Source organism: Symphalangus syndactylus, chromosome 2, assembly GCF_028878055.3.
Source record: "Symphalangus syndactylus isolate Jambi chromosome 2, NHGRI_mSymSyn1-v2.1_pri, whole genome shotgun sequence".
NCBI classification, from domain to species: domain Eukaryota; kingdom Metazoa; phylum Chordata; class Mammalia; order Primates; family Hylobatidae; genus Symphalangus; species Symphalangus syndactylus.
In genome coordinates this window covers 108,155,279-108,171,215 of record NC_072424.2, presented here as the reverse complement: position 1 = coordinate 108,171,215, position 15,937 = coordinate 108,155,279, and the positions used below count along the sequence as shown (strand labels likewise).

The following is a 15,937-nucleotide window of genomic DNA, read 5'->3' as shown; positions in this document are numbered from 1 at the left end:
ATGGGGAGAGAAGAAAGCTCTGCCACCCCTGCCACTCTGAGTATTTACAGGGATGCATTCCAGCTCCCAACAGAAACCTGCTGGCAGAGGTAAGTATTCCCTTCTGTGGGTGTGGAAGGGAATTTCAATATGACAGTTGTGAAACAGCAAAAATCACATCAAGCCTTGATAAAGGTTCTTTTTTGCATAGCAGTTCAGCATTTCTCTTTAAGCAGTCTCAGGCTTACAGACTCTAGGCTGGGTTCAGGAGAAGGATGTTGGCTCCCTCAATACAGAACAATCAAGATCCAAATATTCTGATGTTGGTATAAGGTTTGGAGAAATGGACAAATATTGACTTCAAACCATAACAAAGTTTATTGAATCACTAAATACAACTAGGGATGTGATTCTTTGCTATTTCAACTCAACAGCAAAGCAGTGTAAAATAATGGGAACAGAAAATTATTCATTATTCCAATCAAAGAGGCATATGTGATATTCAATCTGTAGGATCAAGACAGGAAGAAAACTCCTTACTCAAAGGGTGGGATGAGATTCCAATAAACAAACCATGGTTAGAGATGTTTCAAATATAATTTTAAAGATGATGTATTTGGACAACGCAGCAACTGTTTCCCGGATCAGGATTTCTTCTTTTAAGAAATCATGGCATAAAATGGTTAGTGATGTTACTAAATGGTGTTTTGGTCATCTCTACAGTGCTGAGAAAACTGTACACCATTTCCCTGTTTTACATGATGGGCCTGGAGAATAATCTTGAAAAAAGGACTTGAGACTATTGTTTTTAGCAGCAAACTAATCTACAAATTATGCTTACATAGAAAATGACAAAACACTATCACCATTGGCGGCTGAAGCAACGTGATCGCAACCCATTCGGACCCCATGAACATGATCTTTGCTCAGGCTCGAATGTGAAGCCGTGTTGACACTGGAGGACTTAAAACTGATGTAACACATCTGCCCATTGCACACCCACCTCTGATATTTTAAGTGGTCATTTCTGGCCCACAGGCAATGATGTGACAACGTTTGTTGAAAAATTACTTCGTTTCTATTGCCATAGCACTAGGTATATATTTTTAAATAGCACTCTATTGTCAGAATTAATTTTTTTTCTCTTCTAATATTTCTCCCTTACAAGATCAAATTCCTTAAAATTAGGGACAATTAAAGAAGACAGCATGACTTAATACCCAGATTCCTTGGTCTTCCTCTCTCTACTACCTACTGCCGATTAACTTACTCAGCTAGGACCTCTGAAAAAATCCCAGCTTTTAGCTTCTCTTTGGGTATCTACTGATCTCTCGCTTCTATCCAACAGAGATGCCTGCATGGTTTCTTCATTCATAATTTGGCTGGTTAATTCCATCAATGAATTCTTAAACAATTTTGCTCCTATGATTTTGTAAGTCTATACTGTCTGATTCAATCTTATGGAATCCTAGCTGTATTCAACTACAAATAGTTATTAAACACCTACTACATGTCAAGAAATGTGCTACTCACTATAAAAACCAAAATAAATGAGGAATCAAAATGAATGAGATGTCGAAAACTCACAATTTAGTGGGGGGAATAAATCAAGAAACACAAGTTATGCATGGTAAGTGCTAGAAAGTACATGTGCACAAAGTGTTATTGTGGTAAGAAGACAGGCACAAAGTATAGCAGTGATCTCAGGGAAGGGTGGTTAGGTGTTGCTTGTAAGATGAAGAAATGCTTGAGCTGTATCTTAAAAATGAGTACATGTTAGCTCAACAAAGACAAGAGAAGAAAAAGAGGAGGGAACAGGTAACACAAAGGCATAGAAGCATGTTGGGATTTGAGTTACTAGGCGATGGGAGACACTAAAAAATACATCTCTGTCCAGGCATCAAGAAAATGGACAGATAGGCTGACAGTGAAACTGGAGGCAGAAAGGCTTGTTAAGAGGCTACTGCTGTAATGATTTGGGTAAAAAAGGATCAAGGCCTGCACTGAAGCTATTGTACTGGAAATGAAATGGGTAAGAATGAACTGTGCATACTGCACTGAAGTGGGAGGCATGATAAAGCAAATGTAGAAACTTGATGGGTGGGAACAGGGAAATAGTGAGGGCAAAAGTACGAGATGTCTCTCGAGTATTTGGCTAAAGCTTGTTTTGAGATAATAATAACATCTACTTTTATTAAACAGGCTATACATTGTTTTCTAGGTGATTTATCTGCATTACCTCATTAAGTAATTTACATGCATCACCTAATTTGATCTTCACAATAACACTGGAAGATCAGTATCAATTTGACAGATAAGGAAAATGAGATACAGGGTAGGTAATCTGTACAAGGTCACTGGGTTATCAAATAGCAAAGCAAGATTCTCACTCCAGAACCCCTACAGCATTCCCTGGGATAAAGAATCTTGGCCGGGGGCAGTGGCTCACGCCTGTAATCCCAGCACTTTGGGAGGCCAAGGCAGGAGGATCACGAGGTCAGGAGATCGAGACCATCCTGGCTAACGTGGTGAAACCTTGTCTCTACTAAAAAATACAAAAAATTAGCCGGTGTGGTGGCAGGCGCCTGTAATCCCAGCTACTTGGGAGGCTGAGGCAGGAGAATGGCGTGAACCTAGGAGGTGGAGCTTGCAGTGAGCCGAGATCATGCCACTGCACTCTAGCCTGGGCAACAGAGCGAGACTCCGTCTCAAAAAAAAAAAAAGGAATCTTGAAGGAGGTTTAAAAGAAGTGAAATAAGATGGTGAGTTTAGTTTTATGCATACTGGGTCTCTGTTTCTGGACCTTGTGAAATATACAAGAGGAGACCTCTAGTAATACTATGAGCTAACAGGTAGGTTCTAAGCTAGAGATAATATATTTGGGTATCTTCAGGTTATTTGTTGGAGCCTGGGTATGGGAATTGCTACAGAGTTTAAGAGAGAGGGGGAGAGAGGGAGAAAGATGCCTTTAATTTCTGCCTGGTCCTTAGAGCCTAACAGCTCAGGTATCCTATCCCAGATTACCCTCTTCTTTGTGTAAACACATTGTCTAATTATATCAATGATGGGGCATGGGCAAGAGAAAGATCTGAGAAGGTGATGGTATTAATGGTTTCAGGAAAGAAATCTGAGGTTATGGTGAGTCCCTGTCCTTTTGGTCCGGAAGAAAATAAAAATCCACTGCATATAATGAATCAACATAGGTATTATAACTGATAACTTCTTTAAGTATTTCTTAAACCTTTTTCTCTTTCCACATTTATTGCACTTCTATGGGTGTCCGAGCTGTGGCACCAGAGAAAGACATCGCACTACCCTCTAGGGGCTGGCAGTCTGGTAAGAAGGGGCACAGGTAAACTGATATTTACATCACAAAGCAGTGACTGCTGTATGTATGTAGTGGTTCTCATTCCGAGGCATTTTTGTCCCGCAGAGGACACTAGGCAATGTCTGGAGACATTTTTTTGCTACAACTTGGGGTAGAGCACTACTAGCACATAGTAAGTAGCGGTTACAGATGGAGCTAAACACCCTACAATGCATAAAGTTATTCAGTCCAAACTGTCAATAGGGTAGAGGTTGAGAAAACCTATTGTGATGAAGGTGAGCTGACAGAGAGCAGAGCAGTGAACAAAAGCTCAAAGGTGCCTGGGAGATTCAAAGCAGCCTCACCAACATGGAAGCTGACTTTAGAAGGAGCAATTTGCCAAGCTAATATGTCAATATCTGATTCTAGCAGATATCTCCTCCTTGCTATGCAGTATTTGCTTTTCATAGTCTCACTCCATTATCAGTATTAAGAAATACTATTATATGCAACCCATTCCCCTCTATGCTATGGAGGAGAAATATTCATGAAAAAGACAGGATTTGTATCTTTAAGGGTATAAAGAATACTAAGGTTTGTCAAGCTTTTTAACATACTTTATCATTTAATCCTTAGCAGTCCTATCAAGTAGGCAGCACTAGTTTCACTCTGTAAAGTCAGAAAGAGCTGAGATTAAATGACATACTGTAGCCCACATAGGGCTGCTCTGATACACAACGTGTGTTACATTCAGATGATATAGTAAAAAGCCGTGGTCATTTCACCAAAACACAACACATTTGAATTTGCTCTACAGCTATGGTTTTACAACTTCAGAATGCTTCTTGGTTAAAACTATAATAAATGACACAGAGGTATAATGAGATCTTATTTCTCCAACATTCAAACCACAGAGATTAATTAAACAAAACTGTATGACTTATATCTATCAGATCCTGAGATTTAGTAAATGAAAAAACAGTTAAATTATATTCAAAAATAATTTGGGGGTTGTTGGGCATTTCATTTTTTATACTTTTTTTGAAAACTGATAAGCATTTACAGCAATTCGTGGTTAAACAGAACATCTAAGAAACCAAAACACGTTTCTGGCCATTCTCGACAAGTGCCTAATGAAACTGTAAGCAAAATAACTTTTATTAGTAACTCTTAGGTATCAATATGAGCAATTTTTACATTGCTAATTGTTCTCATAAAGTAAAACATATTAACAAACAACTGGATGGGGATCCTGGAACTTTAACAATGGAAGCCCATGTAATAAAATGAACCCAGGGAATCTCAAACTGAGTCCCTTAGTTAGCAAAACTGGCCTGGAAATTTTACTGAGTAGTTTTGAAATTTCTGAGAAAATCTGAAGTTCTGTGGATCTCTCTGAATGCACTGCTGGTGTTAAAATCTGGCCTGTGATATTATGTATCTAAAATTAATGATTTCTCAAAATTCCAACAAGCTATATTATTGCTTTCCTCCTATTCAAAATATTTTGGTACAGGGTCCTAGAATGCATATTAACTTTATCACTTTCAAGCTTATAACCTCTTTTTTCTCTCAAATTGTTCTTTACATAGGATATAGAGTTGTGAGTTGAAGGAAGAAGCGACACAGTGTCAAAAGAGACTGCCCGTTTCAAAATCTACACTTGACCCTCTGGTCAGTGCACTACAGGAGGGAGTGCCCAGGGCTGGAAATCAGGAGAGCCCATAACTGCTTCTGCTTCCAATTATATCTTGTTGTGTGACTGGGTAAAAAGCCGTGGTCATTTCACCAAAAACATTTAGTATTCTTGTCAGTACTAAATCTTCATTTGCTCATCTGTAAAATCAGGAGACTACATTACAAGATCTTCTAGTCTATCCAAATCTAACAATCTATAGCTCGAATCTAAAACTGTATTTTACAGTTCTACTTTCTTGAGAGTCAAAGACAATGTCTTTGACTTATCTAAAGATAATGGAGCTAGACCATAGTGCTACTTTCATATTATATTAATTTTATATTTTCTATAAAATTCATTTTATCTCATACGTATTCAAGAAATCATTGTTCAAAACATGATTTGGGTTTTGTAAATAATTTCTCTTAAATATACTAATTGGTGTTAAAATTATTGCTACTTGCTGATGTGCCAAATGTCATGAGTTAGGTGATTTTATAAACACACTTATCTGCAGTGGTTGATGCAATTCCCACAAACTGGGGGAATGATACTTTCTGTAAGGATATTCTAATGTTTTATTTTTTTCATTCTTGCCAATTTTAGTATTTACAATTGAGTAATGCACTATTTACTATAAACATCAACTATATATTTACAAATATAAAAATGAATAGCCATCATTTCTGATGACAAGATTGAGAAATATGAGTATCTACTTATGCCACTCAGCAAAAGAACCAATCATCTTATTAGAAATAGAAAAAAAATAAGGATATATGAATTTAGATTGTGAAATACTATGCATGAATGAAAACATGTACAAGCAAGAATCCACATTTAACATCTACAGAAACAGAACTTATCTAAGCAATGAATTGTCACACCCTGAGGCTATGCCTCATGTTCCTTATTGAGGGCAGATATAACATTCCAGGGGGTTATCACTTTGGGAAATATCTACATAGCTAATATCCTAATGTTGTAGTTTATTTTCTTTTTAACTGGTTATTAACTAGGAAAGTAGATATCTGAGTCCTACAGCATCTGAAAGCCATTATTATAAGCCTTCTCTTCTCCAGAATAATCCTAGTTCCTTTCACATTTTCCAACTTCTTAATCAAGCCTTATTGCTTACCTAGAACTTCAACTCCTTCACTTCCTTCTTTTTGGTTAATTTCTAAAACCGACACAGGAATCTCCAAGGGATCTCCACTAGTACAGAGTATAATAAACTTACTAAGTTTTAAACTGTTATTCTCCCCTTTCCTGAGTGGCACTTGCCATGCTACCTTCAACTCCCATCAGGAAAACTTCCACCTGTGAAAGGAAAATTATTTTGAGAATCAGAAACTAACCGTAAATCAATTCTCTAAGACTTATGAATACCTACCCTTACACTTTTGTATTCTTTCCTACCTTGAAAAAGGCAAACAGGATTTTAAAAGCTTTTTAAGAGAAAAGACAACAGAAGTTGGATAGGGCTCTAAACCACTCTAGTAAGGAATTTTAAACCTAAATATTCTCAAGTCTAGTTGCCAAAGAGCCTCATGCATAACTGTTTTGGGGAAACATAATTAAGAGTATGGAAACTAAGTCACAATTTCAATCTAGAATTCCCTTAACATATTTGAGTTCTGTTGGCTTAAGCAAATGCAAACAAGACTTAAGAAGCCATGTGGCCAAGTCCACATGATTGCATTCAAACAGAAAAGAAAACGGTTGTTTACCCTTTTAAGAACTCTATCCAGTCTGGGTGTGGTGACTCATGCCTGTAATCCCAGCACTTTGGGAGGCCGAGGCAGGCGGATCACCTAAAATCAGGAGTTCGAGACCAGCCTGGCCAACATGGTGAAACCCCATCTCAACTAAAAATTCAAAAATTAGCCAGGCATGATGGAGGATGCCTGTAATCCCAGCTACTCAGGAGGCTGAGGTGGGAGAATCACTTGAACCCGGGAGGCAGATGTTGCAGTGAGCCGAGATCACGCCATTGCACTCCAGCCTGGGTGACAGAGCGAGAGTCCGTCAAAAAACAAACAAACAAAAAACAACTCTATCCAAATAAAAATATCCATCCTGCTACAAAGAAATTATGGGAGATTTTGCAATAGACTTTAATGCTGTTATATTATTTTTACTATAAACACAGGTAAAAAACATCCTTTCCTTTTAGGCATCTCAGTGTCTTGCACTACCACCTTCATATAAGAAACATATATTGTCACAAAATGGTACAATTAGAAAGAATCTTAAAGATCAAGTCCTCTTAGCATTGATAATTAAAGGCCCTCTTCTGCCCACTCACTTCAATAGCATTAAAGGATTACTGATGAGTGAACTGTGTGACTGCCTCCACCACAACTGGACGGTTTCAGGTTTAGAAATAGGTTCTCCATGAGAGTGCCTGGGAGTACTGCAGAAGTGCCTTATAAAAAGATCTGGCTTCCAAATGATGCTGGCGAAGAAAAAGGAATATGCCTTTGAGCACAGTTTTAAAGTAAGAGTAAGTTAATGGAAGGCAAATTTGTTTTATTTGAAAATGCTCCAAGTTCCTATCTGTTGAAACGACATTCTTACAATTTCTTGGGGGTTTTTTGGTTTGTTTGTCAGAATTTTTTGGTGAAAACAAAATCTTTTTTTTTTTTTTTTTTTATATTATACTTTAGGTTTTAGGGTACATGTGCACAATGTGCAGGTTTGTTACATATGTATCCATGTGCCATGTTGATTTCCTGCACCCATTAACTCGTCATTTAGCATTAGGTGTATCTCCTAATGCTGTCCCTCCCCCCTCCCCCCACCCCACAACAGTCCCCGGAGTGTGATGTTCCCCTTGCTGTGTCCATGAGTTCTTATTGTTCAATTCCCACCTATGAGCGAGAACATGCGGTGTTTGGTTTTTTGTCCTTGCGATAGTTTACTGAGAATGATGTTTTCCAGTTTCATCCATGTCCCTACAAAGGACACGAACTCATCATTTTTTATGGCTGCATAGTATTCCATGGTGTATATGTGCCACATTTTCTTAATCCAGTCTATCATTGTTGGACATTTGGGTTGGTTCCAAGTCTTTGCTATTGTGAATAGTGCCGCAATAAACATACGTGTGCATGTGTCTTTATAGCAGCATGATTTATAGTCCTTTGGGTATATACCCAGTAATGGGATGGCTGGGTCAAATGGTATCTCTAGTTCTAGATCCCTGAGGAATCGCCACACTGACTTCCACAATGGTTGAACTAGTTTACAGTCCCACCAACAGTGTAAAAGTGTTCCTATTTCTCTGTATCCTCTCCAGCACGTGTTGTTTCCTGATTTTTTAATGATGGCCATTCTAACCGGTGTGAGATGGTATCTCACTGTGGTTTTGATTTGCATTTCTCTGATGGCCAGTGATGATGAGCATTTCTTCATGTGTTTTTTGGCTGCATAAATGTCTTCTTTTGAGAAGTGTCTGTTCATGTCCTCTGCCCACTTTTTGATGGGGTTGTTTGTTTTTTTCTTGTAAATTTGTTTGAGTTCATTGTAGATTCTGGATATTAGCCCTTTGTCAGATGAGTAGGTTGCAAAAACTTTCTCCCATTCTGTAGGTTGCCTGTTCACTCTGATGGTAGTTTCTTTTGCTGTGCAGAAGCTCTTTAGTTTAATGAGATCCCATTTGTCGATTTTGGCTTTTGTTGCCATTGCTTTTGGTGTTTTAGACATGAAGTCCTTGCCCACGCCTATGTCCTGAATGGTATTGCCTAGGTTTTCTTGTAGGATGGTGAAAACAAAATCTTAATGCTAATCACCTAGAGTATCTTTTAAAGATCTATGGTTTCCTTTCTGCACTAGAAGTTGATGTTTGAAAGAGGTAAGGATTGGAACAATTTTGCAACCATGTGGAAGGAAAAAGCAGACATCTAAGATGAAGAGGGTAAACTTTCCTAATCTCTTTCCTAGATTCTCTCTAAAGGTCTAAAAAGATCATTAATTTCAATTCCCAGGTGCCAGTCTTTGGCTGACAATAACATAGTTTCCTTTAGTGACTCTAAGAGTAGCTTATAAAAGGTGCATCTTTAGAGCAATCACAGTTGGCTCTGACAAGCAGAATTTTGGTCCACAGCAATTTTCAGCCCCGTTCTAAGCAAACTCAGTGGCTACCCCTTTTAGCAAAGACGACTTTGAAACACTGAAGTGCTGCACACAGAAAACACTCCCACATACCCCGACCCTTACTCTGAGCTTCAGTGAATGAGATTGGTCGCTGTTCAAGCTCCTGGATTTACTGTATTGGAGATCATTTATCTTAGAGGTATCTTAGAGGGGCTGGGATTACTCAGAGAATGAAAACCAAAAAGCTCTCTCAATACAATAGATTATTTTCTCCCAAAACTGAATGTTAGTTGTTTTATAAACCAAGTTACACACCTAGATACGTACACACAAGTGAAATATAGAGAAAAATTCTAGATAATTGAAGTTTAAGAGTCTCCTTACAAATATACAAAACAGTTTTCTTCAGGATATCAACATTATTTCAGAAACATGAGATTTTCTTCTTCAACTGAAAGATAATTTTCTCAACTGTTCATTTCGCATTTCAAGGAACCTTTTGCCAAAGGGCAAAAGGTGATCCCTAAAAATTCATCTGCAAATTATTTCTGTAGTTTATGTAAAATAATGTGAGATTACATAGCATCATGAAATGGTTAATGCTCAGACTCTTAGAGAAGGTTTTCAGAAAGAAAAACAGCATGAAAGATTACAGGTTACAAGGTTATAAACCTCCTTTTCTTCCAAGCAGAACAAATGTAATTTTGAAATTACAGAAGAGCAAAGAAAATTATTTTTTTCTGTAGTCAATGAGCTTCTAATTAAGGGCCTTTTCTCTTGGGGATTTGTGTGGAGAGAAAAGAATGAGAGGAATGAGGAGCCGTCTTGCTAAAACAGCCTACTCTATAAAATGACCTATACAATTATTTTTACAGTGAGTGTTTCACCAGAGCAGAGATCTATCTCTATCTCAACTTAAAAATGCTTATTGCAAGGAACTTTGAAATGTCCAAATAAGACATCTGGTTTATTTAACCAAGCTAAGGAAAGAATTGCCTGATAAAGTCCCACTAATAAACTCTGTTAGCTCACTGGAAGAATAAACCCATTACAAAAAATCATCATAAAAAGTCACCATCCAGGTGATCAGTCTCCCAGGTCCCTGACGTCATTCCCTGGTGTTGCTCACCTCCAGAGCCAGATGTCCCAGGAAAGCCCTGGCTCTCTTCAGTCCTTTTCAGTGGCTCTGTGTGCTAAGAAATTAAGAATTTTTATCATGTGAGCTCCATAACTGACAATGTCGCAAATTTACATGCATGAAGCATAATGTCAACAAATCAAATCCTCTTTCTACTTTTTTCTGACTACTTTCTTCCACATTTATATCCAAAAGAATATATTAGAAATGACTGGTCATGTATTTCTTTCTGCCACCAGATGAGATGCTATGATAGAGATAAATCCATTTGCAAAAAGATAATAAATAAATGTACTCCAAACGTAAATTTTTGTATATTAGAAGAAAAGCAAAAACAATCCCAAACTGTCTAACATCCTCAAACTTCTAAAGAAAATGAAAAAAAATTCTGTCAGAAAATTTTATAGGAGAGTTATCTACCCATTGACCAGTTCATTATAATGTGATTTGATCATCACTTCAAAGGTTAAGCTTGATAGAAAATACAAAATATCTAATGATACATATCAGAAACATGCTATTCCTTTCTGAATCAAGGAAACTGCAAAGGAAAGTTTGAAGTGTCACAAGAATTAACATTTCCCTTTTTATTAATTAAAACAACAATTTTCTGGCCAGGCAAGATGGATCACACCTATAATTGCAGCACTTTGGGAGGCCAAGGTAGGAGGATCACTTGAGGTCAGGAGTTCAAGACCAGCCTTGGCAACATAGCAAGACCCCCATCTCTACAAAACATTAAAAAATTCACCAGGTGTGATGGCATACACTTGTAGTCTCAGCTACTCGGGAGGCTGAGACAGGAGCATTACTTGAGCACAAGTGTTTGAGGGTACAGTGAGCTATGATCATGCTACTGCTTTCCAGCCTCGGCAAACCTTTAAATAAATAAATAAAACAAAAATAAAAATACAGGTAACAGAATATTATACAGGCTTTACAAAGGCATGCTTACAAAAATTTCAGTAACATGATAAATGCTTATAATAAACTATCAAAAAGCATTCACAAACGGTAAACTTATTTCTTATAAAAGACTAACAACAACTTACAACGTTGAGAAAGTACTTAACAAGTGATTTCTTCTTTTCTCTCTCTTTTTTTTTTTTTTTTCAGACAGAGTCTAACTTTGTCACTCAGGCTGGAGTGCAGTGTTGGCATCTCAGCTTACTGCGACCTCCATTTATATCCAAAAGAATCCTGGGTTCAGGCGATTCTCGTGCCTCAGCCACCCAAGTGATTGGGACCACAGGTGTGCACCACCACACCTGGCTACTTTTTTGTATTTTTAGTAAAGATGGGGTTTCACCATGTTGGCCAGGCTGGTCTCAAACTTCTGACCTCAAGGGATCCCCCCATCTCGGCCTCCCAAAGTGCTGGGATTACAGGCATGAGCCACCGCTCCCTGCCTCTTCTTTTCTCATATAATTTGAATAAATTATTTCTACAAGGTTCTATGGGTCCCATGGCCTCAAGTTTTAATATTTGTCAGAATTATTCAAAACATTTTAAAAAGGAAAAAATACTCTTTTATACTCATAATGAAGACAGTATTCACCATGTCTTCATATTCATTTTTACCTCGATGCCAACCACCTGTGATTTGTTAAAGCACTAAAAATTAAAAGGAAACTAAAAATACTTACCAGCTTTTTAAATCACAACAGCTCATAATTTACTGATCAGTATTTTTCAGAGATCCAGAAAGCTATGTCTGGATACACAGCTGAGTGAAGATGGCTATGGGAACCAGATTATTTGCCATCGCCAGACATTCAAGTGTTCAAACTTCAACTTTATTAAGACGGCATCATGAATGTTTCAAAACATCAAAGTGAATAAGGCCAAGAATGGGAGCGGATTATCCCCTGTCATAAATACTTCCCATCTGGCTGTTGTGGAATGCCAGCATGCTGGAACTTGCTGCTCACCTCACAGTGTCTCACTCTCTTCAGGATGGCATTGCTGACTTCCTAGCAATCGGGAAGAGAAAAATTCCAAGCCTAGGGTGGCTCTTTTTCTGAGCTAGTTAATGCCCTTGGTTTGATATGACGTGTTCCTCAGTTGAGTGTAACTGTCTTGCCCGATGCCACAGACAACTAATGAATCCCATGGAGCTGCCGTCCTAATTCAATTGAATGTGACAAATTTAATAATGCCTGAGCAAATAGATGCAGGCCATGAGGAGGAGTCACAATCACAGTGCAACATCATGCCTGCCCTCAAGGAACTCACACAGTTCCTTGGGTGAGATGGTTTGCTTCCTGATCTAGAGTCACTAGGGAGCCAAAGCAGATGCCTCGGGGAACCTGGCCACAGACAAATGACTTCACACATAACACAAATGTTCCTGCTTCGTGCCACTACCTCACCCCTTCCCCAAGAAGATGGAAGGAGAAGTTCTTGAAGGCCAGAGGAAGGGGGATACTTTTAGTGGGGCTGCAGTCATTACCCTGAATCCATCCACTAGCCTCCAAAAATCAAGCACTCAACTCTCCATCAACAGAGCTGAAATGGGCTCTAATTTTTGGTAACATTGCCAGTGGTAAAATCACTAAAGGAAACAAAAATCATTCACGTTCCACTCTCCACTCAACTCTCTTAGTTGTCCTGAGTACATTAGGTCCACTTCTACTACTTATAGCCCTGGGTTTAGGATAGAGACAGAAGATAGACCAGTCACTATCATTTCATACAAGCTTATCTGCTGGCATGAGCAAAACACCCTGAAGGTGCTGGAAGGTGCAACCAGCTCTCCTGAGAAAGGCCAGAGAAGACTCCACGAAAGAGATGCACTAATTCAAGGTGGGTCTAGAAGAATGAAAAATGCCTCCCCAGCAAGGATTTCCCATCCAGGCAGAGCTAACAGCTGTTTCATGTAGAGCATGCATGTGTGCAGGGCAAGTGCATCCAGGTGAGAGGGAATGGAGAGAGGCAAGTGCGAGCCGAAAGGGAAGGGAACGACACTGGGCAGTGGCCACTTTATGCCACACACTGTGCCAGATCTTCACTTACATGACCTTTCATACTGCTCCCCACCAACCTCCTAAGGTGGTCATGCTGCCCTACACTAAACTGGGGCTCTGCAAGGTGAAGTAATTTGCCCAAGGTTTCATAGCTCTTAGGTAGTAATGCTCTAATCCTCCTGTGATTTTCAAATTATCCTTGGCAATGGGATTCTTTTTTCGAAAAGAAATCTCAACTGAATCATAAGTAGCCCAGATCATAAAAGGTTCACGATATATCTTTAAAACTATCTTTGAAGGAGAGCCACTTCAGTAAGACAGCCAGATGGCAGTGTTTTCTGGAGTGAACGGAAGAGGAAGCCACAGATCAGAGAAGCTGCAGACAGGTCGGTTAACCAGCCTTTCAAATGTTAACCTTCAGTCAGCAATTTCTCAAATTCTACTAGATAACCTATGGAACTAAACGGTAAAAACCAAATAAACCTTTCTCGTTCCTAGACTTGAATTTTAAAATGACACAGTCTTTCCATAAACTTTTAATTTGTGCATCTCAACAACAACAACAACAACAACAAAGAGGTAGCCTCCCATTGTCCAGGTACAATATCATCCTGTCTGTATGGCATAGCACAAGGCAGCTTTGAGACCACCCTCAATGTTCTGCGGTTGTCACAGAAACATGGTGGACATTCTCTGATTGCTGTACTGGGAGGAAAATTAGTCTCTAGCACTGTAATCCAAGCCTGATACTTGTTTTTCTGCAACTTCTCAACTGATGTATATGTTCAAGGGGAAGTCAACTTCCACAAATATAAATATCCTCTCTCATCAGGAAAACAGCGCCACTTCCCTCACGGGCCATCTTCAGAGATGGTTCACCCAAAGGCACAGATTTGAAAAAAACAAAACTATATTTTTTGGTTAGGGGCAGGCAAGAGTATGGATCATCAAATACAGCCAGCAGTATCTAGCACTGCTTCTTATGACACATTGCTGATGAAGGTCATCCAAAACTGACAGACACTTATGCCAGGACAGATAGGACCACTGATAAGTTCCCCTTCTAAGCATTCAAATAAGAAGAGAAAGGCACCAAAGGACTGATTGGAGGCTTCTTATTAAACAGGAGACCCTGAATGGCACTGTGCTAACTCCCAGATGACTCAAAGTCTAGGAGAGTTTTCACTTTATACTTCTAAGTCATAACTTAAGACAGTACTGTAGATATATTAAGCATTATTAGGTGCTTTGATAAATTCATTTTAAAAATTACTTCTGAAACTTAATTTTTATTTTTTTAGAGACAGGGTCTCGCTCTGTTTCCCAGGCTGAAGTGCAGTGGCATGATCACAGCTTTCCACAGCCTTGAATCCTTGGGCTCAAACATTCCTCCTGCCTCGGCCTCCCAAAGTGCTAGGATTACAGGCATGAGCCATCATACTCAGCCTTAATATTTTAATCGTGTAAAAACTGTAAAAAATAAAAAGATTATGTTGGTAGATTAGAGAAACATAAAATAAATGTAGTTAATCACCTTAGGACAATGCTTACACGAGGCTGATTTTGCATTTTTTCATATTCATTTCGTGTACTACCAGTGACTCTCTGCTATGTATTTCACTGTAGGAAAATAAGAACAAGGATGTGATGTTCCCTGAGGGTCTACCATCACATACAGAATGGGCCAAGATAAGCTCCCAAATGGAAAGGCTAAATGCAACCTCCAATAAAAGTTGTCTTTTCTCATCAATTTTAATGAGCTAAAATGCATTCATAATAAAAGCCAGGGTAGCCCTCAGAGTCTTCTGCTAGCTATTCAATCACTTCTTTTTTAAATTTTATACTTTCCTTATAGTGTCCTGGCAAATAGCTTAAACTTCTATTTGTGGCTTTAAAAACATCTATAACAAAAATAATATATCACCTAGTAGTAAGCCTGCAGATGCTTTAAAAAAGTATAAAGGCCTACTAAACTAGAAAGCAGCAATGGAGTTGACAGTAAGAGTATATTAGTCATTAGCATGATCTTGAAATTGACCTTCAGATGCACTATTCTATCATTATTTTATTGTGAAGGTACAACTATGTCTATTCTGTTCTAACAGTATCAACAACTATAACATGAAATTCAAAAAAAAGATTTTCAGTAACTTTTAATCCCATTTCACTCAAAAATTTGAAGGTTATACTACATTGGAGTTACACTTATAGATTAAATTGAAGAAACTGAACCCAAACATTCAAAAAGGGCTTCAGTAAGGACCATGTGCAAACAAAGCTTTATTGCTAATATCACGTAGCTTTCATCAGCAGTAGCACAACCCAGCTTTTCTCCTACTACTAGGACTGCTACTTCTCGGTATGCTCTCTATCCACCCTGAAATGTAGAAATTCCCAAAGCTTGTTCCTAAGCCTCCTTCTTTTCTCAATCTCTATTCTCTCCATAGCTTTATTTATCAACTACATACTAATGATCCTTAAATTTAAGTCTCCATTCCATATTTCTCATCTAAGCACCAGCCCCATCTGTCCATCTGAGCTCCTGCTCCATCTGTCCCATCTGTGCTCTTTCCCCTAAGATGTCTCACAGGCATCTCAAATTTAACGTGCCCCATACTGAACTCATGCCCTAGTCACACCAACTGGTTCTGGCCAGTCTATGCAGAATGCGCAGTAAGAGTTTTTGTATCCTCTGCTTCACCGTTTGACACTGGAGGGTGGAAAAGTCCACCCACAGATCGTGTTAACCCCACCACTTTTTGTAGGTGGGA

At 38.6% G+C, this 15,937-nt stretch overlaps 1 protein-coding gene across 3 annotated transcripts in view; it reads right to left on the bottom strand.

Annotated features, from left to right (window-relative positions):
- The window catches only part of TMEM200A (transmembrane protein 200A), an 82,048-nt gene that overhangs the window by 52,197 nt on the left and 13,914 nt on the right, over nt 1–15,937 (bottom strand). Inside the window, exons 2-3 of one of the 3 annotated variants that reach the window (XM_055263851.2) lie at nt 10,192–10,255; nt 6,257–6,284 (exon numbers count right to left, since the gene is read on the bottom strand). The exons of the other annotated variants lie outside the window; for them this stretch is intronic. The gene's annotated coding sequence lies outside the window, so the exon portion shown is untranslated. The remainder of the gene's footprint in view (nt 1–6,256; nt 6,285–10,191; nt 10,256–15,937) is intronic. 3 annotated transcript variants of the gene reach the window in all.